Genomic DNA, 23760 nt, shown 5'->3' with positions numbered 1-23760 from the left:
GAAAGGCATCCTGACCTGCAACTGACTGCAAACTTTTGGCGTATGGTGCAACTTTCCAACTAGCTGAGTCGCATCCTCCAGGGACCTTCTTAAATTTTTATGTTTTAAAACAGATTATAGTCATTCTCATTTAGAGGGGAAGGGCAGGAGAAAGAGAGGCAGAGAGGCATGAGTGAGTGGTTGCCTCTCCCTGCACCATTGACTGAGGACCTGGCCAGAAACCCACTATGAGAGCCTTCCTGGGCAGAGGCCCCTCGACTCAGCCAGTGGGGACAGCTCCTCCCCTCACAGGCTCTCTCCTGCTCTTGGTCCTCAGTGTCCTCACTGAGCACTGCTCCAAAGTCAGAGACCAGAGCAGGACCCAGGTTTTCCAGGTAGAGGAACATGGGTGATGCTGTGTGCGTCGTGGGGAGAGTTGCAGAGGATGTGGTGCATCGGATCCCCTCACCCAAGACCCATGGCAAACCTCTTGGCACTCTGGCCATCAGTGTAGAATTCTCCTTTGCTTCCTGTGTCCTATCCCTGCTGACCGATTTTGGGGCATGGTCTCTCATTCAGTCTGAGCCCTGTATGGCCATACCACATAAGGGTCTGCTACTGACACAGCATGTGTACAAATAGGCGATTCCTTTTAACACTTAACAGATACCATAAAGAAACCTGAAGGTTTGTGGGGGCAGAGCTGGGTGAGCGGGCAGAATTGGCTGTGAGGGCAGCTGGTAGGTGGGGAGGGCTGGGAAGGGTCAGAGGCAGGGCAGTGACAACCATGCCTAACGGCCAAAGCTGACTGGCAAAATTCTGGGATTTCCCTTCTCAATTTATAAGGAGGAGTTTTCTACTCTCTGGCCTTAAGGCATGAAGATATAAGTCTTTTCTCAAAAGGAATGTCTGCCTTCCTGACAGTGTTTCAAGCGTGTGTTTGACGACTCTTATCAGTGGAGCCTGCCCTTCCCAACTGGCATTTTCAGCCTGCCCCAGGCAAAGTCCCCTCCACTCCCAGTGGTTCAAAGGACTCTGACCACTGCCAAGTGTGCGTGGGCAGTGAGGAGATGCAATAGTCACAATGAAATACCATGCTGCTCTGACCTTGAGACTGACGAATAAGGACAGGGTCACCTTTGTCTCTGATGTTCGCAGAGCATCCGGGTCAGAGGGAATCAACAAGCAGAGGGAGTTCTGAGTAATTTATTTCTTTTGCAACATGTGTTTTGAAGAACGCCGTGCCATGTAACGTCTTTGTCCCACGTCAAAAGGAATGACAGGTCTGGACACTCCTCTGGAGGGCCCATTGCAAGAAGCTTGCAACTCAACAGGGCAGAGTAGAGAGAGCAGATGCAGAAGTCCCGACAGCCAGGTCTCTGCTCCGTGGGTACCCCCGGGGAGCACTGGGAGAGCCACTAGCGAGGGGACTTCAGCCCAGCTGTCCTGTGGGTGGTGTCGGTGTTTGGGGGAGAGGTTTTGGAGAAGATCATGAAATTTTAATTCTCACAAACTGTGTGATTGTAGGGGCGAAGAGACCCTGAGGATGAGAGGATGAGTTAGGGGCTGTAACAGGGAAAGCAGTCCTAGTGGCCTGGATGGGCCTGAAGGTGGGAGCAGGGATACTTCTTCAGGTTTTGTAGGTCAAGTCCATGGGACAGATGAGCAAAACTGAGGATCGATGAGCGGTTTAGCTTTTTCTTACTTGGGAAAGTCTTTATCTGTCCCTCACTCACTTAATCAAGCAAGCAAGCAAGCAAGCAATTAATTAATTGATTAATTCATTAATATCCTCTCTCGACTTTACGTTTTAGGAAGGTGTCCTGAGCTGCAACTGACCCTGCAAACTTTTGGCGTATGGTGCAACGTTCCAACTCTCTTGAGCTGCATCCTCCAAGGTCCTCCTGAAACTTTTCCTTTTATGTTTCAAAAGAGATTACAGTCACGCATGTCTAGTGGGGAAGGGAGGGAGAAAGGGAGGGAGGGAAGCATCCGTGAGTGGTTGCCTCTCCCGCACCCTTGACTGAAGACCTGGCCAGAAACCCACTATGAGAGCCTTCCTGGGCAGAGGCCCCTCGACTCAGCCAGTGGGGACAGCTCCTCCCCTCACAGGCTCTCTCCTGCTCTTGGTCCTCAGTGTCCTCACTGAGCACTGCTCCAAAGTCAGAGACCAGAGCAGGACCCAGGTTTTCCAGGTAGAGGAACATGGGTGATGCTGTGTGCGTCGTGGGGAGAGTTGCAGAGGAATGTGGGATGTGGTGCATCGGATCCCCTCGCCCAAGACCCGTGGCAAACCTCTTGGCACTCTGGCCATCAGTGTAGAATTCTCCTTTGCTTCCTGTGTCCTATCCCTGCTGACCGATTTTGGGGCATGGTCTCTCATTCAGTCTGAGCCTTGTATGGCCATACCACATATGGGTCTGCTACTGACACAGCATGTGTACAAATAGGCGATTCCTTTTAACACTTAACAGATACCATAAAGAAACCTGAAGGTTTGTGGGGGCAGAGCTGGGTGAGCGGGCAGAATTGGCTGTGAGGGCAGCTGGTAGGTGGGGAGGGCTGGGAAGGGTCAGAGGCAGGGCAGTGACAACCATGCCTAATGGCCAAAGCTGACTGGCAAAATTCTGGGATTTCCCTTCTCAATTTATAAGGAGGAGTTTTCTACTCTCTGGCCTTAAGGCATGAAGATATAAGTCTTTTCTCAAAAGGAATGTCTGCCTTCCTGACAGTGTTTCAAGCGTGTGTTTGACGACTCTTATCAGTGGAGCCTGCCCTTCCCAACTGGCATTTTCAGCCTGCCCCAGGCAAAGTCCCCTCCACTCCCAGTGGTTCAAAGGACTCTGACCACTGCCAAGTGTGCGTGGGCAGTGAGGAGATGCAATAGTCACAATGAAATACCATGCTGCTCTGACCTTGAGACTGACGAATAAGGACAGGGTCACCTTTGTCTCCGATGTTCGCAGAGCATCCGGGTCAGAGGGAATCAACAAGCAGAGGGAGTTCTGAGTAATTTATTTCTTTTGCAACATGTGTTTTGAAGAAAGCCGTGCCACGTAATGTCCTTGTCCCACGTCAAAAGGAATGACAGGTCTGGACACTCCTCTGGAGGGCCCATTGCACGAAGCTCGCAACTCAACAGGGCAGAGTAGAGAGAGCAGATGCAGAAGTCCCGACAGCCAGGTCTCTGCTCCGTGGGTACCCCCGGGGAGCACTGGGAGAGCCACTAGCGAGGGGACTTCAGCCCAGCTGTCCTGTGGGTGGTGTCGGTGTTTGGGGGAGAGGTTTTGGAGAAGATCATGAAATTTTAATTCTCACAAACTGTGTGATTGTAGAGGCGAAGAGACCCTGAGGATGAGAGGATGAGTTAGGGGCTGTAACAGGGAAAGCAGTCCTAGTGGCCTGGATGGGCCTGAAGGTGGGAGCAGGGATACTTCTTCAGGTTTTGTAGGTCAAGTCCATGGGACAGGTAACAAAACTGAGGATTGATGAGCGGTTTAGCCTTTTCTTGTCTGGTAAACCCTTTACCTGTCCTTCAATCTATTTGTTTCTTTGTTTGTTTGTTTATATTTAAATCCTCACCTACAAGGGTATGCTTTTATTGATTTCTGTACAGACAGAGGACAGGAGAGAGAACGTCAGATAGAAGGAAACATCCATGAGACTGAAACATCAATTGATGTTTCTTGCTTCCCTGACCAGGAATGGAACCAGCAATCTGGGCAGGTGTCCTGACCAGGAAGTGACTCTGCAAACTTTCAGTGTATGGTGCAACTTTCCAACCAACTGGACCGTACTGTCCAGGTCACTTCTTCAAATTTTCTTTTTAATTTTTTTGAAAGATTGTATACATTCATTTTTTAAAAGAGAAGGGTGGTCAGAAGAGTTGGAGAGAAACATCATTGAGTGGTTTCTTCCCCATGCCTCCCGACTGAACACGTGGCCAGAAAACCAATGAGAGCCTTTCTGTGCAGAGGCCTCATAACTAAGCCAGTGTGGACAGCTCCTCCCCTCACAGGCTCTCTTCTGCTCTTGGTCCTCAATGTCCTCACTTACCACTGCTTCAAGGTCAGAGACCAGAGTAGGAACCAGGTATTCCAGGTGGAGGAACATGGGTGATCCTATGTGTGTTGGAGGGTATGGATCAGAAATGTGGGGTGTGGACCATCAGTCTCCCAGCCTGAGATCTGTGGTAAACCTCTTGGCAAACTGGTTCTCAGCATAGAATTCTTCTTGCTTTCTCTTTCTTGTCTCTGTTGACTGATTTTGTGCTGTGATCTCTTGTATAGTCTGAGTCCTACAAAGTCACACTTCATACGATTTTGCTGCTTACAGCGTATTTGTATAGATAAATGATTCCTTTCACTACTTTACAGATAGTGTAAAGAAACATGAAGCTTCCAGTGGCAGAGCTGGGTGAATGGAAAGAACTGGCTATGAGAGCAGCTGGTGAGTGGGGAGCGCTGAGAAGGGTCAGAAGCAGCGCTATGGCACCCATGTTTTGTGACCAAAGCTGATTTGCAAAATTATGGGATTTCTCTTCTCAATTTCCAAGAAGGGGTTTTCTACTCTCTGGCCTAAATTCATGAAGACACGGGCCTTTCTTCAAAAGGAATGTCTGTTTTCTGCCTGTGTTCCAAGTATGCATTCATCAGCTCCTATCATTGGAGCCTGCCCTTTCCAACTGGCATTTGAACCTGTCCCAGGCAAAGTCCACTCCACTCCCAGTTCTGCATACAGATCTTCACACTGCCAAATGTGCGTAGGCAGTGAGGAGAGGAAATATTCACAATGAAACACCGTGCTCCTGTGACAGTGAGCATGGATGAATAAGGAAAGGGTCACCTTTTTCTCAGATGCAGGCTGAACATCAATGTCAGAGGGAATCAACAAGCCGAGGGAACTTTGATCAGTTTATTTCTTTAACAATATGTGTTGTGAAGGACTCTGAGTCCAGTAATGTGCTTGTCCCAGGTCATAAGGGAATCCAAGGCTGGACGCTTCCCTGGAGGTTCCATGTCATGAAGTTTATAAGTGGACAGGGCAGAGTAGAGCGAGCAGATCACGGGAATCCCCTGCATGCTGGGAGAGCCAATAGTGAGGGGACTTCAGCACAGCTGTCCTGTGGGTGCTGACAGTGTTGCGGGGAGAGAATGATAAAACTTTAGTTTTAACAAACTGTCTGATGTTAGAGGTGAGGAGGGACTGAGGAGAAGAGGAGCAGTTAGGGGCTGTGACAGGGAAACCAGTCCCAGTGGCCTGGAGCAGCCTGAAGTTGGGAGTAGGGATACTGCTGCCTGTTTTGGAGGTTGAGTCCATGGGACAGATGAACAAAAGTGAGGAGTGCTGCCAGGTAGGTGACCCCATGACTTTTCAGTAGTGCTGACTGAAGCCTGAGGCCATCTTCTGAAGGGTGGTGGTGTGATTGGGATCATTCCTGTGACCTCAAGGCAAGAATGGCTGGGGAGCTGGTAGGTCAATGGTTCTCTTTGGTAATTTCTGTGTGATGTGCCCTTGCACTTTCCCAGTGGAGAGACAGAGAGGCATATGAAAGTTCAGAGCTCTGTGGAGGGTCCAGGCTACAGAGTATGTTCCATGGGAGTTCAGAGGAAGATGTTACCTAGTGGATATAGGAAGGGCACCTGAAAGGTGAGGTGAGGCGGCACCTGAAGCCTGTATGTTTGTGCAGAGGAAGAGCAGGAAGCAAAAAGGAGACTGATGAGGGGAGAGGAGACAATGTGCTGGATAGGAGGAAAAATCACTTCTCAAGTTTAGGGGGAAGAAGGGGCTGCTGACTGCAGGAAGTTCAGTTTGCAGTTACTCTCTATTTCCCTGAAAGGAGTTGTGTTTCTTACCCACAGGAACTCACCCGACAATGGCAGCTCCATTCCACAGCTCGAGTTTCATCATCAGTGAACCCAGAACTGGCCATGGTGAGAGGAGGCTCCAGCTCCCCAAGTCAGGCTGAAGGAGGGGACCTGGCGGGGGTTCTCCTGTCCTTTCTACCCATCCCCAACTGAGCAAGACCCAGATACACCCAACCACATTTCTCACTTTGTCTTCATCGACTCTGCTCTTTCCTTTTCCTTGACTCCCCACCCTGGTTGCTCCTGACCTAGCATCACTGCTCAGAGGAAGAGAGGTTACAGTGTCCTGAGTGATCCAGGCTTGATGAGGGATCTTTTCTCCTACTTCCTAACATGTGCACACATCAGGAGGACCTGCTGTAGCCTCTCTGTGTGTTTCTCTGCCTCTTTCTTCAGTCCCAGAGAGGGATGGGAAGGAGGAATGTGAGAGTAATGGAGTTTTTAAAGTCCCTGTGATCCTTTCCCCAGGTGGCCTCACTATAACCAAAAACTCCAGAAGCTGGCTCACTGCGTTTCTCACATAAAACCCCATTTATTCCCTTGTCTATAGAAAGTAACTGCATCAGTTGATTTCGTGGTGGTTTGCAAACCACACCACAATGTAGTGACCCAGAAACATCAGTCATTTCCTTGGCAGTTCATGGGTCTGGGCCTGCTGGACCCCTCTCAGCCAGACTAGCTCATGCATCAGGTGGTAAGTGGTAGTTCAGTATATAACTGGAGAATCTTTGCTTTTTTACATTAAATGTATGGGGGTGACAGTGGTTGATAACACTATATAAGGTTCAAGTGTACAGTCCTATCATCTGTGTACTGCATCCTGTGCTCACCACCCAAAGCCTTGTCTTCTCCCATCACCATGGATCTGACACTGTTTACCCTGTTCCTCTTTCCCCTCCTCCCTTTCCTTCTGGTAAACACCATATTTTTGTCTGTGTCCCTGAGTTTGTTTGTTTTTTTCACTTGAGGCTTCCTATTTTATATCCCACATATGAATAAAATCCTAAGGTTCTTGTCCTTTTTCATGTGACTTATTTCATCTAGCATGATAATCTCAAGATCCAGAAACTGGATAATTTGAGAGTGGGTAGCCCCATGGATGTGTCTGGTAGTCAGCAAGCTCTCAGGCAGGCCAGGGTGACAGGCATAAGTGGGCCTGTGTCCCTCATCACCCAGCAGGCCAGCCCAGCCTCTTCCCAAGGCAGCTGCAGGGCTCTTCAGGGCACAAGGAGACAGTCAGTCACACATGTCTCCACTTACGTAGATCAAGCTGGCATCATGCTTCTGTTGCTTTCTTGTCCAGAACAAGTCACGTGGCTTACCCAGATTCAAGGGGTGGGAGGACTCAGCACTCGTGAGCAGAACTGCAGATTTACATCCCAAAAAGGCTCATGCCCCAGATGGGAACATCCATGGCCACAGCAGCACTCTGGGACGTAGATCACCACGTGCCCTCAGCATTGGCAAACTGGTCCAGGGTGGAGCTGGCCTGTGTTGGCCTTTTGTTTCATCTCCCATGATTTTCCCACTCCCTGTGTGGTGACAGCTGATGCCCTCAGGGTGTCCCTAGGTGGAGTCTTGCACTGTTAATGGTATAGTGCTAAACTCCCACCCACATTCCTTTTGTTTGTAGCCATCCTGTGTCCTATGTTCTCAGCTTACGGAAACTTACCCTCTCATCCCAGGATGCTGCTTATCAGATGTGGGAAACTCACCCTCAGGGGAGGTTTGGTTACTCCCTGGATTAGCTACAGCTTCCCCACAGTGTGTGGAAGATGGGGAATCACTACTGATCTTGTGGAAGCCAGTGATGGGGGTTCTGCCAAATCTCTCCTGTGTTTGATGGATATTTTAAAATATCATTCCAGTTACAGAATAGACAGAAGAGGGCCTCCTGGAAATAAAGAGGCCTGTGAAGGGACAGCTGAGGCATGGATGGTGATGTAGGTTAGGCTGGTATGATTGTCTTCTACATGGAAAGAAGTGGTCAGATTGTGGATGGAAGCAGTAGAATGTGCCGGTGGGTTGGTTCTGAAAAGTAAGGGGAAGAGAGGAATCAAGGGAGATTCCTAGACTTTTGGTCTGAGAGTCCAGGTGATGGTGATGATGTCTCTGAATGGGAAATGCAGGTATCACTCATGTCTTAATGTCATTGGTGTGACCCTGTGGGCATGGACTCTGAGCAGAGGTGGTGGCTGTAGTACAGGATCCCTCTGAAGCTTTCTGTCTCGCACAAGGGCTGTGCTCGAGTGTGTTCTTTCTCTGGAAAACAGGCCCTCAGGTGTGGTTGCCAGTGGTCTTGCCTGGTTCCAGGCTGTGCTCACCAAATCCTGAAGCATCTACTGTGAGACCCATTAAAGAGAGAAGCAGAGGTCTACTAAACAGAAGTAGGGAAAGTGCTATACAGATGATCTGGTGTTTAACTTGATGGAGTTATGTTGAAAACATCGTTCGGTTGGTAGGCTATGCTGTTCTGTTATTAATCTCCAAGTTTCCTAGGAGGTGGGTGCACCTAAGCAAGTGAGACTAAGAAAGTGTAGTTCTACTGATGCTAATGTGTATAAGTTGATGTTGTTGTTGTTGTTGTTATTTAAGTGTCAAGGGATTTTATTATAACTTCACAGAACTGTCCATATTTTCTGGTTTGAAGTCTTCAACATGTTAATTTAATATAAGAAAACTTCATTAGATTTCTACACAAAGTTGTAACTTTAAGTAAGGTTTTTTGTGCTTCTGTGGGTCACAGTCCCTCATGGGAGGGCTGTGTATGTGACATGTAAATGGACACTCCTTCTGCCCAGGTGTTGGGAGGTGCCCTGCCTGGTTTCTCCCCCATGGCTAAGGCTGAGTGAGCGACCTTCAGACCATAAGCCACTAAGTAGACAAAGCTTATCTCCCTGGCAGGAGCATTGCTTCTGCCCCTTTTTGCATAACTGGCCCCCAGTGCTTAATCAGTTAGCCAGTGATGGGTAAGATTCCTTAAGGGGGGAAGGATCTAAGACAAGCATGATTACATGGAGGCCCCACGGAAGGACTTGGGGAACTATGGAGAAAGGTGGTGATGGACCCTCACCACTCGGCTTTGACAAAGCCTGAGTCCTCATTTTGCCTGCAAGAAGTCTTTTAATTTCTTGGCTATCATGCCTCCTCTGCCTGACTTGAGCCTGAAACAATGACAGAGGGTGGTGTAGCTCTGTGGTAGAAAGGACAGGCTCCCTGGGTGATAAGGCTTGAGAAAAGATATGTAAAATCCAGTGAAACCTGCTTTGCTAAGAATCCTCTTAATTAAATGATAAGGGTCTAAGCAGGAAATGAGTTTGTTTCCCAAAGTTTTGTAGCCTTTTAGCTAACAGACCCTGACTCAGAATTAGCCCTAATAGTTCTTTGTATGCTATTTATCATTTGATCCTTTCTGCCTGACAATGATTAATAAGCTGTTCCTGTATTCCTGCACAAATTAAACCCAATAAAAGCCTGTCTAGGCAAGGGAGTGCAGTGTTCTCCCTTCAAGAGAGTGGCCTGCCCCTTTTCCTCCACAGGACTTGGTAATCCCTGCGAATTTGCCCCATACCCCATCCATAATGCCTCGGACACTGCAGGCTGGTGCACACATCACCCACCTGCCCTGCTTGTCCCTGCAAGGCAGGTGGGCCCAAAACACCCCCCTCCCTGGCTTCTTCATGGGAAGAAGAAAAGCTCCCTTGTGAATATGATGTGGGGTCGAGGGGATCTTCTTCTGTGACATCCCACAGCCAGCTTTTGTGTCTCTTGCTGCCTTGGCATAGGAAGGACAGCACCTACAGTGGCTCAGAGTTCTCACTTACACCCTTGGGTGCCCTCCTCCATAGTTCCTAAGCTGGCAAAGGTCAGAGTGAGCAACCCAAGGGACTATGGAGACATGCCTGGAATTCCTCAAGTCCTGTAGCAGGAACATGTGGCTCATGGTTGGTTTCCTCAGAGCTCTTGTGAGTGGAGGGGTTGCTCATGGGACAGGATGAGAGCAGGCAACAGAGATGGGCACCAGTAGGTGGGGTCCTGCAGGGGAAATGCTGGAGATCAATGTGAGGATTCTTGCCACATTGTGGCTTTATTTTCTGATGCCCCAGGGCTTGGAAACCAAGACCCCAAAGAATCACAACTGAGATTAGTCTTAGTGGGTAAGACCGGAGCCGGAAAAAGTGCCACAAGGAACAGCATCCTTAGGAAAAAAGCGTTTCATTCCACTCTTGCAGCAAAATCCATCACCAAGATCTGTGAGAAAGGGAGCTGCACGTGGAGTGGGAGAGAAATTGTGGCTGTGGATACACCTGGCCTTTTTGACATGGAGGTGCCAGATGATGACACACAAAAGGAGATTGCTCGTTGCATCCTCCTGATGTCCCTGGGGCCTCGTGCACTGCTCCTTTGGCCAGTACAGAAAGGAACAGCAGCAGGCCCTGGAGAAGGTGCTGACAATGTTTGGTTCCACAGCTATGAGATTCATGATTCTCTTATTCACCCAGAAGGATGACTTGGACTGCAGGGAGTTCTGTGATTACATAAAGGAAGCCCCAGGGTTCATTCAGGATCTGATGAAGGAGTTCAAGGATCGCCACTGTTTGTTCAACAATAAGGCAACAGGGGCTGAGCAGGAGGCCCAGAGGGCAAAGCTGCTGGATCTGGTCGAGTACAAGGTGATGGAGAATGAGGGGGGATTCTACACTAATGAGATGTACCAAAGGGCCAAGGAGGAGATTCAGAAACAGATTCGAATGAGAGAAGAGAAGTACAGAGCTGAACTGGAGAGGGAGAAGAAGCAGACAAGAGAGGAGTGTGAGGAGAAAATCAGAAACCTAGAGGATAGCCTGGAGCGGGAAAAGAGAAAGGCAGAAATGGAGAGGGAGATGGCAGAAAGGGAAAAGCAGTATGTTTCAAGGCAGGAAAATGTCAGGGGTGAAACTGAGAATAAGAGTGATATACTTCACAGCATCATGGAAATATTGAAGCTTCCTGTGCCTATGTTATCATTATTGTTCAAGAATAATCAAGCTCAATGAAAGTCTATGTGTATTTCCTGTGATATTTGGCTGCCCCCTCCCTATATCACTCATCCCCCAAAGTCAGAGCTCTCTCTTTCTGTCCCTCCGGCTCTCAGGACTAGAGAGGGTTGGAAAGCTCACTGCTGACAGTTGATTGATTTAACCTGGAAGGGACTCAGTCTCAATTTGTAAAAGTCCAGGGGAAAGTATGGATGCTCCCTCCCTTCTGAACCCTTTCTCAGACACACAGAAAAGGAAGGCAGGAGACCAACAGTTGGTGAGTCCGGGCCTGCTCTACTTACCCTTAAGAACCCTTTCTCCTCCAGATGCTTTCTAGATGGGCAGAGAGTCTCTACCTGTGGCTTCTACTTCTTTTTGCCTTAAGTCCTCTATGATTATTTCACCCATGTGGTTAGGCAATCTATACACAGAAATGCTTATAGAATTCTTTCTTCATGAACATAAATTTGTTGCATTACATCCTAACCCAATGACTGAAATTGTTCCTTATCATCAGCCCACTGAAAGGACAAAGAGCTGTTTGAAAAACAGACCACCCAGAACTCAGCAGAGTGAAATGACAGAAAGGGCAAAGGACATGGATTCAAGAGTGTTCGAAATATTCAGATGTTCCTGTAGAAATGCTTTGACCAGCCTCAATTCGAGCACGTTGCTGAATGACTAGTTCTCTCTTTTCCTCGGGAAACCAAATGATTCCACCGCACCGCCATCACCCCGCACCTTGATGACTCCCTGCTGGGAGGGCGGTCCCCACACTGTTCCCCACCCCCTGAATTGTTTCCTTAGTGTTACTATAATAAACCTTTTCTCTTCTTTCTTCTTTGTGCAAAACTGGAAATCTTTTACCTTAGGAAAAACCACTGATACTTCTTCTAAGAGCACAGGGAAGAATTTCACTTTTTGGTAAAATTTCAAGATGGTTTCTGAGATTTTTGTGGATTTCCTGGTTACAAATAAGATCCCTTTAATATGTGGATAACAATAGTGCAAATTTACCCCTTTTCTCCTGGGGACTCCCTCCCGAGTAATTTCTGGAAGTTACCAAAGCACATTTCCGTGTTCTAGCAGTAGGTTCTGGTGCTCACACACCCAAAGGGAACTTAGGTGGGCTGCCTGGAAAATGAAATGTGGAAGCAAAGAGCAGGTCAGTTCCGGAAACCACTGGTCAAAAGGGAGAGAGGACAGTCTGACTCCTTTTTTTGAAAAGTTAACATAACAATAACAAATGGTTTCACATCATGAGAGAGACCAACTGCTTTGCCTTTGTGAGAGGGGATCATTTATGACATGTCTCTCCCTCCTGGGTTGTAGAATAAGCCCTTCCTCCTTCTAGAAGAAAAATGGTCATCTTGGTACAGTAATGCCCAGTGCTACCTGGGGGTCCCATCCCTGTGACTTCCAAACTCTGCAGTGACAAAGCCAAAGGCTACAGAAAATTCTGTATGTGTTGTTACTGAGGAACCAGGAAGAGAACTGAATTTCAGGTTTGCAGGGCCTGGACATGATGGACAGAGGACAGTGGCACATGACTGAGAGCACAGAGGGACACAGGAGGGGGCAGCTCAGAATGTTCCTCTAAGAGCAACAAGGACTTGGGACTGTCTGTGCTGTAGAAGTGTTACTTGAGCCAAGGTTCACCAGCTCTCCAAGGGTGGGGTGAGAAATATTTTGGGAGGGGCTCATGGACACCAGGCACTTGGTACACAGTGGTGAGTAAAGAGACTAATACTTTGTCCCTGGCACACCAGTGTCAGATCAGTGTGAGTCCTACTGGTGTCTTGGATGAGATGGAAACATTTTCTTAGGAAGGTCAGGTGGAAGGTAAATTCACACGTGAACATCCAGCTGCTCTCAATCCTGTGTCCTACACCATGGACTGTCCTGCTGTGTTCTCTGCATCACAGGGAAGGGACGGGGGACATTCCTCATTTTCCTGTCACTGATAGGTCCCCATCAGGGTCTGCCCCTGCAGTCTGAAGCACATGCTTGCACCATGAGAGAGTGGTGTCAAATAGCAATCCAACTTCTCATCTGAGAGGTTCAAAAGATTTGAAAATATCTGTACCACCATTTTGAATCCCCCGTCCCCTGAGTTTACAACATTCTTCATAGATTTGGGGATTCTTTAAGAAACACAATATTAGTTAGCCAAGTGTCTTATATCTCACTTCCCATCTTGCTCTGAAAAAAAACACTTGGGAAGGGTTGGCAGGTGGCAGGTGGGGAGGCAGAGGGTCGTCTTGAGAAAAGAGGAGGAAGAGGAGGAATATGTTGGAGATGTGAGGGGACATCAGAAAGAGCAAGTGAAAAAAAGTGAGCAACAGGAGAAGAGGAATCTGAAATGGAACAAACCCCTGGCATAATCGGTTTGGGAGTGGAGGGGAAGAAGTTCAATCTCAGTGCTGCCTCCATACGGTCCCCTGGACACGCACCCTGTCCAGCTGCACCCTGGGGCACTGGGGCTCCTTAGAGCACTGAGATGGAAAGTATTTTAAAATCTAATGCACTTAGTCCTGTTGTTTGCTTTGACTGTGCCCCTCATTTCACAGAATGAAGGGACATTATTTACCTCTGCCTTCTGTTTTTGTTTGTTTTTCTGACCCAAGGCAGCCACACTTGGGTTATCAGTAAGGAAGGGAAATGTATACTGAATTCATTTTTCAGCAATCACCTGTCTGTGACTTAATGATACAGAGATTTTTTTAAAAATTCTCACCTGAGGATATGTTTATTGATTTTAGGGAGAGCAGAAGTTAGGGAGAGACAGAGGGAGGGAGAAAGCATCCATCTGTTGCCTCCCCTATGTGCCCAGTGAGGACCAAACCCAAAACCTTCTGGTGTACAGGACCGTGCTCTCACCAATTAAGCCACCAGGCAGATTCAGAGCTTTTATTTCTTTTTTCTCTGTGATTGGAGAGAACCAGGTGCTCTGGGGTCAGCGTAGTTGGGAAACTGATGTTCTGCTGGACATAGCCAGTGGATACTGGTCAGTGTGGTCCTCGCTCTTTGTTGGCTGTTCTAGCATTTATGGTTAAAACTTTATACGTAGCATTCAAATACATATTGTAATTTGAAAAAAAATATTTAAAATTTTCCAAATTTCAAGTCAGCCAATATTCGATATTATTAAAAAGGTCTTGCCTTCCATGGACAATTATATGATGCCTTTCAGGGAGATGTCTCATGTTCAATATACTGTGAAAATATTTGGCCTTTTCTTAAAATTTTCCTGACAAAACTTTCCATGACCAAAGTAATCATTTCTTTTATCACTGTTCCATTTTAGAGTACTTTTGGGGGGTAATTTTATCCAAGGCACTTTGTAGCTTGTCCAAGCTACAAGCACTGATCTTTTTAAATAATGTTTACAATGTTTGTTTGTTGTTTTATTAACCAACTGTGAAGTTTATTTTTATTTTAATTTGTTAACATTTTTATTGTTGTTCAAGTACAGTTTTCTCCATTTCCCCCCCCCCCCAGTACTCTCCCCAGCCATCCCCATCTCCCACCCTCCATCCTACACGTCTTTGGCTTTGTCCACGTGTCCTTCATACAGGTTCCTTGACAACCCTTCCCTTTTTGTGCCCCCCCATGATCCCCTCTCACCTTCCCTCTGATTAATGTTAGTTTGTTCTTAATTTCAATGTCTCTGGATATATATTGCTTGCTTGTTTGTTTTGTTGATTAGGTTTCACTTATAGGTGAGATCATATGGTATTTCTCTTTCACTGCCTGGCTTATTTCACTTAGCATAATGCTTTCCAGCTCCATTCATGCCATCACAAAGGGTAGGAATTCCTTCTTTCTTTCTGCTGCACAGAATTCCATTGTGTAAATGTATCATACTTTTTGATGTACTTATTTACTGATGGGCACTTAAGTTGCTTCCAGCACTTGGCTATTGTAAATTGTGCTGCTATGAACATTAAGGTGTATAGGTTCTTTTGAATTGGTGTTTGTGGATTCTTAGGGTATAGTGCCAGCAGTGTAATTGCTAGGTCAAAAGGCAATTCCATTATTGTTTTTTTTTGAGGAAATTCCATATCGTTTTCCATCGTGACTACACCACTCTGCACTTCCATAGTGTACTAGGGTTCCTTTTTCTCCACAACCTTACCAGCATTTATTATTTATTGATTTGTTTATCATGGCCATTTTGATTGGTGTGAAGTGGTATCTCACTGTGGTTTTAGTTTGCATCTCTCTGATGGCTAGTGATGCTGAGCATCCTTTCATACGTCTCTGTTGGGAACTGCCCTGCCTGGCATCAGAAGCTGTAACCCCTGCCAAGGCTAAGGCTGAGGGAAAGACCTTGGGCCATAAGCCAGCAAGGAGGCAAAAGCTTATCTCCCTGGCAGGAGCACCACTTCTGCTTTTCTCCTTCACTCTGCCTGGCCCCCAATGCTTGGTCAATTAGCCAATGACAGGTAAGATTCCCCAAGGGGGGAACAACCTAAGACACGCACGATCAGGAGATACAATGACTGGTAAACACCATAGGGGCACGTAAGCTGCTCCCCGTCACCCAGCCACGGCGTCCCCTCCTCCCCTCCTCCTCACTTCTGTCTTAGCCTTCACCCAAGACTGCAGTTACCTCACTCACTGGAAGAGCCAAGACACAGAGAAATACTCCCCGTAATGGTCACGGGACAGTGTTCAGAAAGTACAGGAGTGGAGAGATTTGGCTGAGAAGAAATTTCATCCAGGAGATCTTTGTTTGTTTAGTTGTGACTTAGTTATTCATTTTTATCCTCACCTGATTAGAGACAGGGGAAGGGAGGGAGAGAGGGGGAGAGAAACTTCAGTTGCCTCTCGTGCAGGCCCTGACCAGGACTGAACCTGCCACCTAGGCACGTGCCCTGACCCCGACTGAGAATCAAACCAGTGACCGTGGTGACCTGGGACCTTTTGATTTACTGGATGATGCTCCAACCAATTGAGCCACACCAGCCAGGGCTATCAGGAAGATCTTTCAAAGTCTGCTGAGACTACTCTTTGGATAGCCCAAGGACGAAGCAAGGAAGGTAATGTTTGTGTTTCCAAACCCAGAGGAATGATATGAAACAAAAGGACCTTCTCCTCCAGCTGCTGGGGGTGCCACTCGCTCTCAGCCGTGTCTGGCCATTGGCTTCTGCCGAGGAAGGAGGCTTATGCAGGTCAAGTGTCCTTCCTGGGGGAGACTGACATCTGCAAACTGGTCCCTGAGATCATGAAGCCCCTCCCCTTCCCACTGAGCATCCACTCAAACTTGAGCTTTCGAGGAGGAGCAGGGTCTGCCGTGGCTGCATCACAGTCAGACTGCCCCCTGCAGTGCCCTGGGCTCCTTCCCGCGCTGCCCCGGGATGGCTCCCCAGTGACGCCCCTGCTCAGGAAATCAGGTGAGCCCACACGTGGACAAAAAGTTCTGCAGTATTGACTGCTGGTTCTCAGTTATGCTCTAAACAGTTTTAGAACAAATTCATCCTATTTTAAGGGAAACTATTTAGAGTAAAGGCCTCTGACTTAGGTAAAGCCACTTTACAGGAACTATAAACTCTATACAATTTAGTTTACATATCACTGGCGAAGAGAGGGTCCTTAACATGAAGCCAATAAACAGCTCTCACCGGGAAGAACTTGGGCGTTAATGTGTGGCCTGAGTTTTCTGGTCACGTTGCTTTGGATATGCTGCCAGATTTAAACAAGAGACTCACATCGTGACTTCAGGCAAGTGACTTGATTTCTCTGTAACACACAGAGAGTAACTCTCCACGTACCCTGTCAGCTGCGTGTGAAGAAAGGAGGCACGGCTGTGAGCATGCTCCAGGACTGTGAGGGTTTTTTCCAGATTCGGTGCTGGAACGTAACAGGCTGCTGTCGCTGCTCCAGTGGTGTCTGGTCTCCCTGTCCCTTGGGAGCTGCTGTGGAACCCACGAACGCAGTCAGTTGGGTAAGAAAGCGACTTCAGGTGCACAGACCTGTCTCGCCACCTCCTGTGCCCATGTTCTACAGGAATCATCCTGCCCTCTCTAAGCAGAATGTAGGCTACCAGCTGTTTAATCATTGTGGAGAATCGTTTTGCATTGCTCGTCCCGCATTTCCCCGGTCCAGTCATCTCATTGGTGGAGCCCCCTCCCTGGCCTTGGAGCAGAGCTGGGGTAGTTAGCACCCCCGGAGCTGGGGCCCACAGTTTGGCTCCATGTCACTGACCCTCAGGACACTGGTCTTTCAGAGGGCCAGAATGGAGATTCAGGCAAGCTTTGCATGACGAAATCTGTTTCTAAATCCATCTCGTCCCCACCCCAAGTAGGTTTTTCTAGGATCCAACATGGCAATATGCTGGAGTCCTACAGAAATCCAAATACTTAAAAACCATGACTAATTTATTTTATTTGATAATGGAGTTAGCTTCTCTTTTATAAATGCAATATATTGTGAGAGCTTTTTTTGCAAAAGTGAGAATAACTCCTTATCCCTAAAAGCATCCCATTGGCGTGACCAGCACAGTAATAACTCAGTAAACTGGCTCTTAGCAGGACCACACATGAAGAGCCAACACAGCAGAGGATCTGTTGTGCGTGGGTCACCGGCCAGCAGTGACCATGGAACGCTGTGGATGGCTCAACGATAACATGTGAGAAAAAACATGCACAGAGACAGACCAGTTTCTGTGGGGAAGTAGGGACAAAATGGCCACCCCCCAGTGGGGAGCACCCCAATTTACCGTCCATACCTTTTATTGGGCTTATTTTGCATAATAATTCAGGTAAAGTACAGTACTTATCAGGGGGAAGTAAGGAACTATAGAAAACAAGGAACTCTGCTGGTCTATTGAGTGGGGGTCAAAGAGCTGTAAGACTTTGAGGAACCAACTTCCTCCTTGGACCCCTCTCATTCAACTGAGAGCATTCTAAACAAAGAAGGTTTCACAGTAATTTGCATGTTCTTTCTTAGGCCTGATCACCCGGGGAATCCGCCCTTTTCAGCACAGAGCTACACCACCCTGTCATTGTTTCAGGCTTAGCTGGAGCAAGGGAACTATGGCAATAAGATTTTCTCCCAGACGGTGAGAACTCAGGCTATGTCAAAACTGCGGAGCGAGGGTCCATCACCCCCTTTTGCTGCAGCCCCCCAAGTCCTTCTTTTGGGGGGCCTCCCAAAGTGATCGTGCCTGCCTTAGGTCGTTCCCCCCATGGGGAATCTTACCCGTCTTTGGCTAATCGACCAAGCTTTTTGGGGTTCAGTTATGAATAAAACAGCAGAAGCAGCATTCCTGCCAGGGAGATAAGCTTTTGTCTCCTTACTGGCTTACGGTTCCAAGGGCATTCCCTAAGCCTTAGCCTAGGTGGGGGTTTCAGCTTCTGATACCAGTCAGGGCGGTTCCCAACAAGGAGCGGAGCTGAGAATCAGGCTGGTGGGCAAACAGGGACGGGCAGAAGTGCTACAGGGGACAGAATCCTGGGGGAGTAAGTGTTTGAGCCCCAGCTGCCCTCCCAGACCTTTACTCAGACCTGCAGGGAGAGTGCAGGATGCTGGGGAGAGAGCACTGGTCGTCAGGGACACACCGGACCTGTGTTCAGGGAAGGACCGCTCTGATCCCCTGCACGGAGAGGTGCAGAAGTGCTACCTGCTCTTGGCCCCAGGCCCCGACATGCTCCCCCTGTTGATGTAGCTGTGCTGCTTCACCGCCCAGGACCAGCAGGCTTCATGGAGGGTGAAGGCGGTCTTTGGAGAGGGTGCCATGAGACACCCTCATTGTCCACCACATTGTCCTCTTCAGCCACAAGGAGGACCTCGAGGGAGGCTCCTGGATGGATTACATCCACCACTCAGGACATAAAGCCATGGGCAGGCTGGTGGCTGTGTGTTGTGGGGCAACCATGTGCCTTTAATAACTGAGCCAAAGGGAGTGATGTGGAAGACCAAGAGAAGTTGATGGACTTGATGGAGGACCTGGTGGTGGAGAGAAGTGGGGAGTCCTGTACCAATGAGCTGTATGGCCTAGAGACAGGGCTGGAATGTGGACGTGAGTGGTCAGAGGAGGGAGTCTCCTAAACTACATGGAAAAGCAGAGATGAGGCACAACTACGGCCAAAGGCAGTTGCCTAAAAAGAGCCTCAATCCAAATGCAAGTGTGTTCTAGTTTGTGTTCAGTTGTCTGTCCAATTGCTACCTCAGTTATTTTGTGTATTGCTCACTATATGAATTTTTTTTTACTACTTACTCTGTAGTATGTGCCATTTGTTCTGTAGATGATTGTTAATTGCACTCAGAAAATTAGTGACAACTCCTAGGAGGACCATTGGTTTGGAATGCAAGACTCCCAGGTGACAGTTGTTGATCAGTGATTATTATCACTGTCACAGAGTGAGGGAAGCCCAGTGCCTCCTCTATAGAATGCGGTGCCAGACATCAGTGAATGGTTGAGGTTCCGCAAAGTTTTTAAATCTTACCATCACTCGATTGATCAATGAACCAAATTATTTTTAAAATGACTGTTTGTTTTGAAACATAATTCCAAAACCTTCTGAAAGCTTAAGCATAAAATTCCCTGTTTGCAAATGTCTAAAGCCAGTTTCATGTTCCTGGGAACTCCTTTTCCTTGGAAACACTATGATTTCCACTGAATGTAATAAAGATAACAATAAAATTTCCCTTGGCTGGGGTGGCTCAGTGGAGTGAGTGTCATGAACTGGGAGGTCCCTGGATCGATTCCCTGTCAGGGCATGTGCCTGGGTTGTGGGCCAGGTCCCCAGTAGGGGGCATGTGAGAGGCAACCACACATCCATGTTTCTCTCCTCTCTTCCTCCCTCCCCTTCCCTCTCTAAAATAAATAAATATATAATCTTTTTAAAAATACAGTTTCTACTGAATATAATGAAATAACAATAAAAAATAAGATGTAAATGCCCTGAGATCTGATGTCTTTCATTCTGTTCAGGGGTCTTTTCCTCAGAAGACAGTAAGTAGACATGTGGGTCATTTCCACAACAAAACTAATTGTGTCCACTCAGCACACACAGACACACTCACACACCTGGTGTCTGCCATGGGAGCGTCCTGATTTCTGCAACACAAGGCCGTCAGGTGAACTCCTCACTGACAGCTCGAGGGGGTTGTTCCAGCAGAAACGGCAACACTTCTGGACTGAGGACCAGACCAGCCTGTCACTGAAGTCCTTTGGCCAGGGACAAGGTATTGAGCCTGCCTCCCCCTTGGCCTTTCCTTAGGTGGCGCCACCAGGAGAGAACCCAGTCACCTGTGGTCACCAGGTGGAATTAGACATGGAGAGGTCAGTGAGGACCGGGTTCAGACAGGGTGAGGGGGAGGCTGAAGGGTCACAGTGGTGAGAGCACGAGGAGGCTGGGAAAGACCTGACATCTGCTCTCGGAGGGGCGCAGCCCAGTGAGGGGGGTCACTGACCTGAGGCTGGAGAGGAGACTGAGGACAGAGGGGGATCTGTGCTTGGGGACTCAGTGATCACAGAACATTCCATTGAGTTAATGATGCCTGAGTGACTGGAACCACCTGACTTGGAGCAGCCTCAGCTTTGGGGCAGGAGGTCAGGAGTCGGAGGGCAGTGGCCCAGGCTCTCCAGGATACTGATCCCATTTAGACAGCACCTGGGAGAGGTCAGTACCTGAAGCTTCCTCACTGATGTAACTGTCATGATCACCCTTCTGCCTTTTGCTTTGATGTCCCTGGGTACATGGACTATAACTCCTGTTCCCCTGATTTGTCTGGACACTACTAGATCTGTGGGAGAAGGAAAAGACCCTGAAGAGGTCAAGGCTCCTGCTGGTGGGGAAAAGTAGAAGTGGTCAAAGCTCCACAGAAAACAGCATCCTGGGCAGGGAAGCCTTCAAGTCCAAGCTCAGCACCAGACCCGTGACCATGACCTTCCAGCATGGCTGCCGAAATTGGGTTAGGAAGGCACCTGAGGTGACTGACACCCCAGATAGTCTGTCTTCTCCAGTTTCACAGGAAGGAGCTGCTCAGGGCCCCTGAGCAGCCATCACCTGCTGTGCCCCAGGGCCACATGCAGTGCTGCTGGTGACGCAGCTGGGCCACTGCACAAAGGAGGACTAGGAGGTAGTCAGTCACCTCCAGGAAGTCTTCGGGGTGGGCGACCTGGCCTGAATCATCCTGATGTTCACCCAGAAGAAGAAGCTAGGGGGCAGATTCCTGGACTAGTATTTGCGGGACCCCGACAACCAGGAGCTCGCCCAGCTGGATGTGGTTTGCACACAGCGCCACTGTGCCTTCAACATCAAGGCAGATGGTGCAGGGCAGGAAGCCCAGCTGACGGAGCTCATGGAGACCATTGAGGTGATCCTGTGGGAACATGCAGTCTGTCCTTACAGCAAGGAGGCTTAACCCCGGCTGCCAGCCCCATGTCCTGCACACAGAAGGGTAGGGAAGGCTGAAGGTCCAGGGTGAGGGTCCAGGAAGCAGCCACTGCAAAGTGCTGGCTGGAGGGGCTGCATCGAATCCAGAACACCTTGGAAAACCCACAGAGGTCTCCTAAAGGGACACCATCTGACTGTGTGCCCGACTCCAGTGGGGACAGTCATTTCCTGAGAGACTCCCCAGTCCTGGGTCCACCGCCCAGCCTATAGCCTCATTCTGCCTCCCATGGCTCCCAGACCACTTGGGCCTCCAGGGTGGAGTCTGCTGAGTCCCAGCTCCCATCCTGGTCCTTCATCTCGCTCTTGGAGCCTGTGTGCGCCTGTGGCAGGAAAAGAAAACCCCCATGAAAAAGCTTCTATACTCTGCAGCTTCATTGATAAGCAGTGCTCTCTGTAACACCTGCAAAATTTCACAGTGCCTTTTTGTTTTAATGTGACACCACATAGCTAAGCAGTAGCTATTTCTTAGGTAGGAGCTGACTAGCATCCGTTCCTAAGGTAACAGACCTTATCTCAAGGCCAAAACACTGACCTTCGCTTCTGCTTCTGTATGCTTGCTTTTAGCAGTTGCTCCCTCCTCCCTTTTTGCCTGTGTAACTAGTATATAAAGAAAACTTCAGCTTGAGCTCATTTGGTCACGATTTGGGAATTTAACCCCTCTGAGCCCGTGCGCATCATAAAAGATCGTGCTTTGCCATCCCCCTCGCATGTGAGTTATTTTCTGCAACACACCCTCCCTGCTTCCCTGCAGCCCAGTGTCTCACATGGACTGCACAGCACAATGGCATCGCCCAGGGGATGTGCCATTGACCAGGGGACTGTCCAGTCTTGGTCTGTGTCCTCACCCACAGAGAGGGCAGCATAACGACTCAAAGGCACCTGAGTGTATGGTGGGTCAGGACAGACCCTTGGCTCTGTAGCAGCTGGGGAGGGGCATCTGCTGGGTGGGGAAGGAGGAGTGAGGGAAAACAAGGACATGGCCCAAGGGACAGCCCCTTCACTTACCCCTAAAGGAAGCCATTGAACCACAGCAAATGGGCCTTGGGGGGAGGGCTGGTGGGAATGATGAGCCAAGTGGGACTGGGGTGTCCAAGGATCTGGGCCTGTTCAGGATGGTGGCCCGAGACCTCCTACAGGACATGGGGCCCCAGGAGATGCCAAGGTGGCTTGGATAGAGGAGGAGGCTTCCCTGAACCAGACTAGATTAGGAATGCTATGATTAAGTCTCCTCTCATCATATCTGCCTCCTGATGTTAGAAACTAAAGGTATTTCTCCACCCTGTCTCAGCCTTACCTGCAGCCCTTCTCTTCTCACTGGACAGTGAGGAGAAAGGGGGCATGGGGTCAGTGTCTGGGTGTGTAGTGGGGTCCCCTGTGAGGTATCTGTGGTGTCAGACAGAGGGGTGCAGGGAAGAAAAGGAAGCTACAAAGGGAGCAGCTGTGGCTGTGAGCACCACAGGAAGCACCAGCCTGATGGGTGGGGAGGACTCTATGCTCCATGGGATCTACCTGGAAGGCAGCTCCTGGGGACAAGGCCATAGGAGGCCAGTTGGACTAGGACCAGAAGACATCAGGATGGTGGTAAACCCTGGCCTCTGACTGGTAAGTGCCATGTGACCTCACAAAGAGACTGACCCACCTCAGATGCCCCTCAGCTTCTCTGAGGCTCAGGATGCTCCCTGGGGAGTCTGACCAAGGGATGGAAACAGGACAGGTGAGGACAAAGGAACCGCCCCCTGAGAGACTCCTCTGTCCCTTCTTCACACCATGTGACAGAGGGTCTCTAGCTGCCTTCTTCAGGGAGGGGTGGGAAATAAGGTGTGGTGACAGCCTTTGGAGACAGTCAGCAATCAGAGGCAGCTGCAGGTCTGTCTGGGTGCTCACCTGCCTGTCAGAGATTCTCTGCTGTCACGGGCCCCAACAGGACCCCTGGTTTCCCAGTGCAGAGGCCACGGACTCCCACTGTCCCCAGACCCAGGGGATGCCCAAGAAAGCCAGTGTGTTTCATTGGCTGAAAGATTCAGGGAAGCATCTTAGGGCAGAACAAAGACCCAGTTTTGTGGGCACCTGAGACAGATGCATTTACTCAATCAGCCATCCACAGTCCGTGGACGGAACCCAGCCATATTCCCTGTGACATGTGCATGCTTGAAGACCCGCGTCAGGACTTCAGTTCTGTTCCGTCTCCTACTTTTCTCCTCCTTGTGCATAAAGTATTGATTTGATCACAATGGCTTTGATTTCCTCATTATTGTATTTCCTTTGTTATTCTTCTACATGAAAATTAAACTGCCTGTTGTAACGTTCAGAAAGGGACCTTATTGGCATTCTGGTGGAATCAGCTCCCACCCCTGCACTAGGTTCAGGTAAACGGTCAGTACTTCAAGGTCGTTGTGTTGCTAAGTGAGCAAACTGGTTACCTCAGAGCTACTGAGTCAAAGTTCATTTCCATTAGGACAACATGGTAAATTAATTTAAGTCTTTATT

The 23760-nt window shown here is 48.8% G+C and overlaps 2 protein-coding genes and 1 pseudogene across 2 annotated transcripts in view; 1 reads left to right on the top strand and 2 right to left on the bottom strand.

The window, feature by feature from the left end:
• Positions 1–10987, top strand: part of LOC114507429 — a 359625-nt pseudogene extending 348638 nt beyond the window's left edge.
• The window catches only part of LOC114507421 (GTPase IMAP family member 8), a 772814-nt gene that overhangs the window by 562533 nt on the left and 186521 nt on the right, over positions 1–23760 (bottom strand).
• Positions 1–23760, bottom strand: part of LOC114507465 (GTPase IMAP family member 4-like) — a 658105-nt gene that overhangs the window by 624830 nt on the left and 9515 nt on the right. The window lies entirely within an intron of this gene.

The sequence above is a fragment of the Phyllostomus discolor genome, chromosome 10, assembly GCF_004126475.2.
Source record: "Phyllostomus discolor isolate MPI-MPIP mPhyDis1 chromosome 10, mPhyDis1.pri.v3, whole genome shotgun sequence".
Lineage (NCBI taxonomy): Eukaryota > Metazoa > Chordata > Mammalia > Chiroptera > Phyllostomidae > Phyllostomus > Phyllostomus discolor.
Note: the sequence above shows the minus strand (reverse complement) of the source record. Positions and strands in the feature narration are given on the sequence as shown.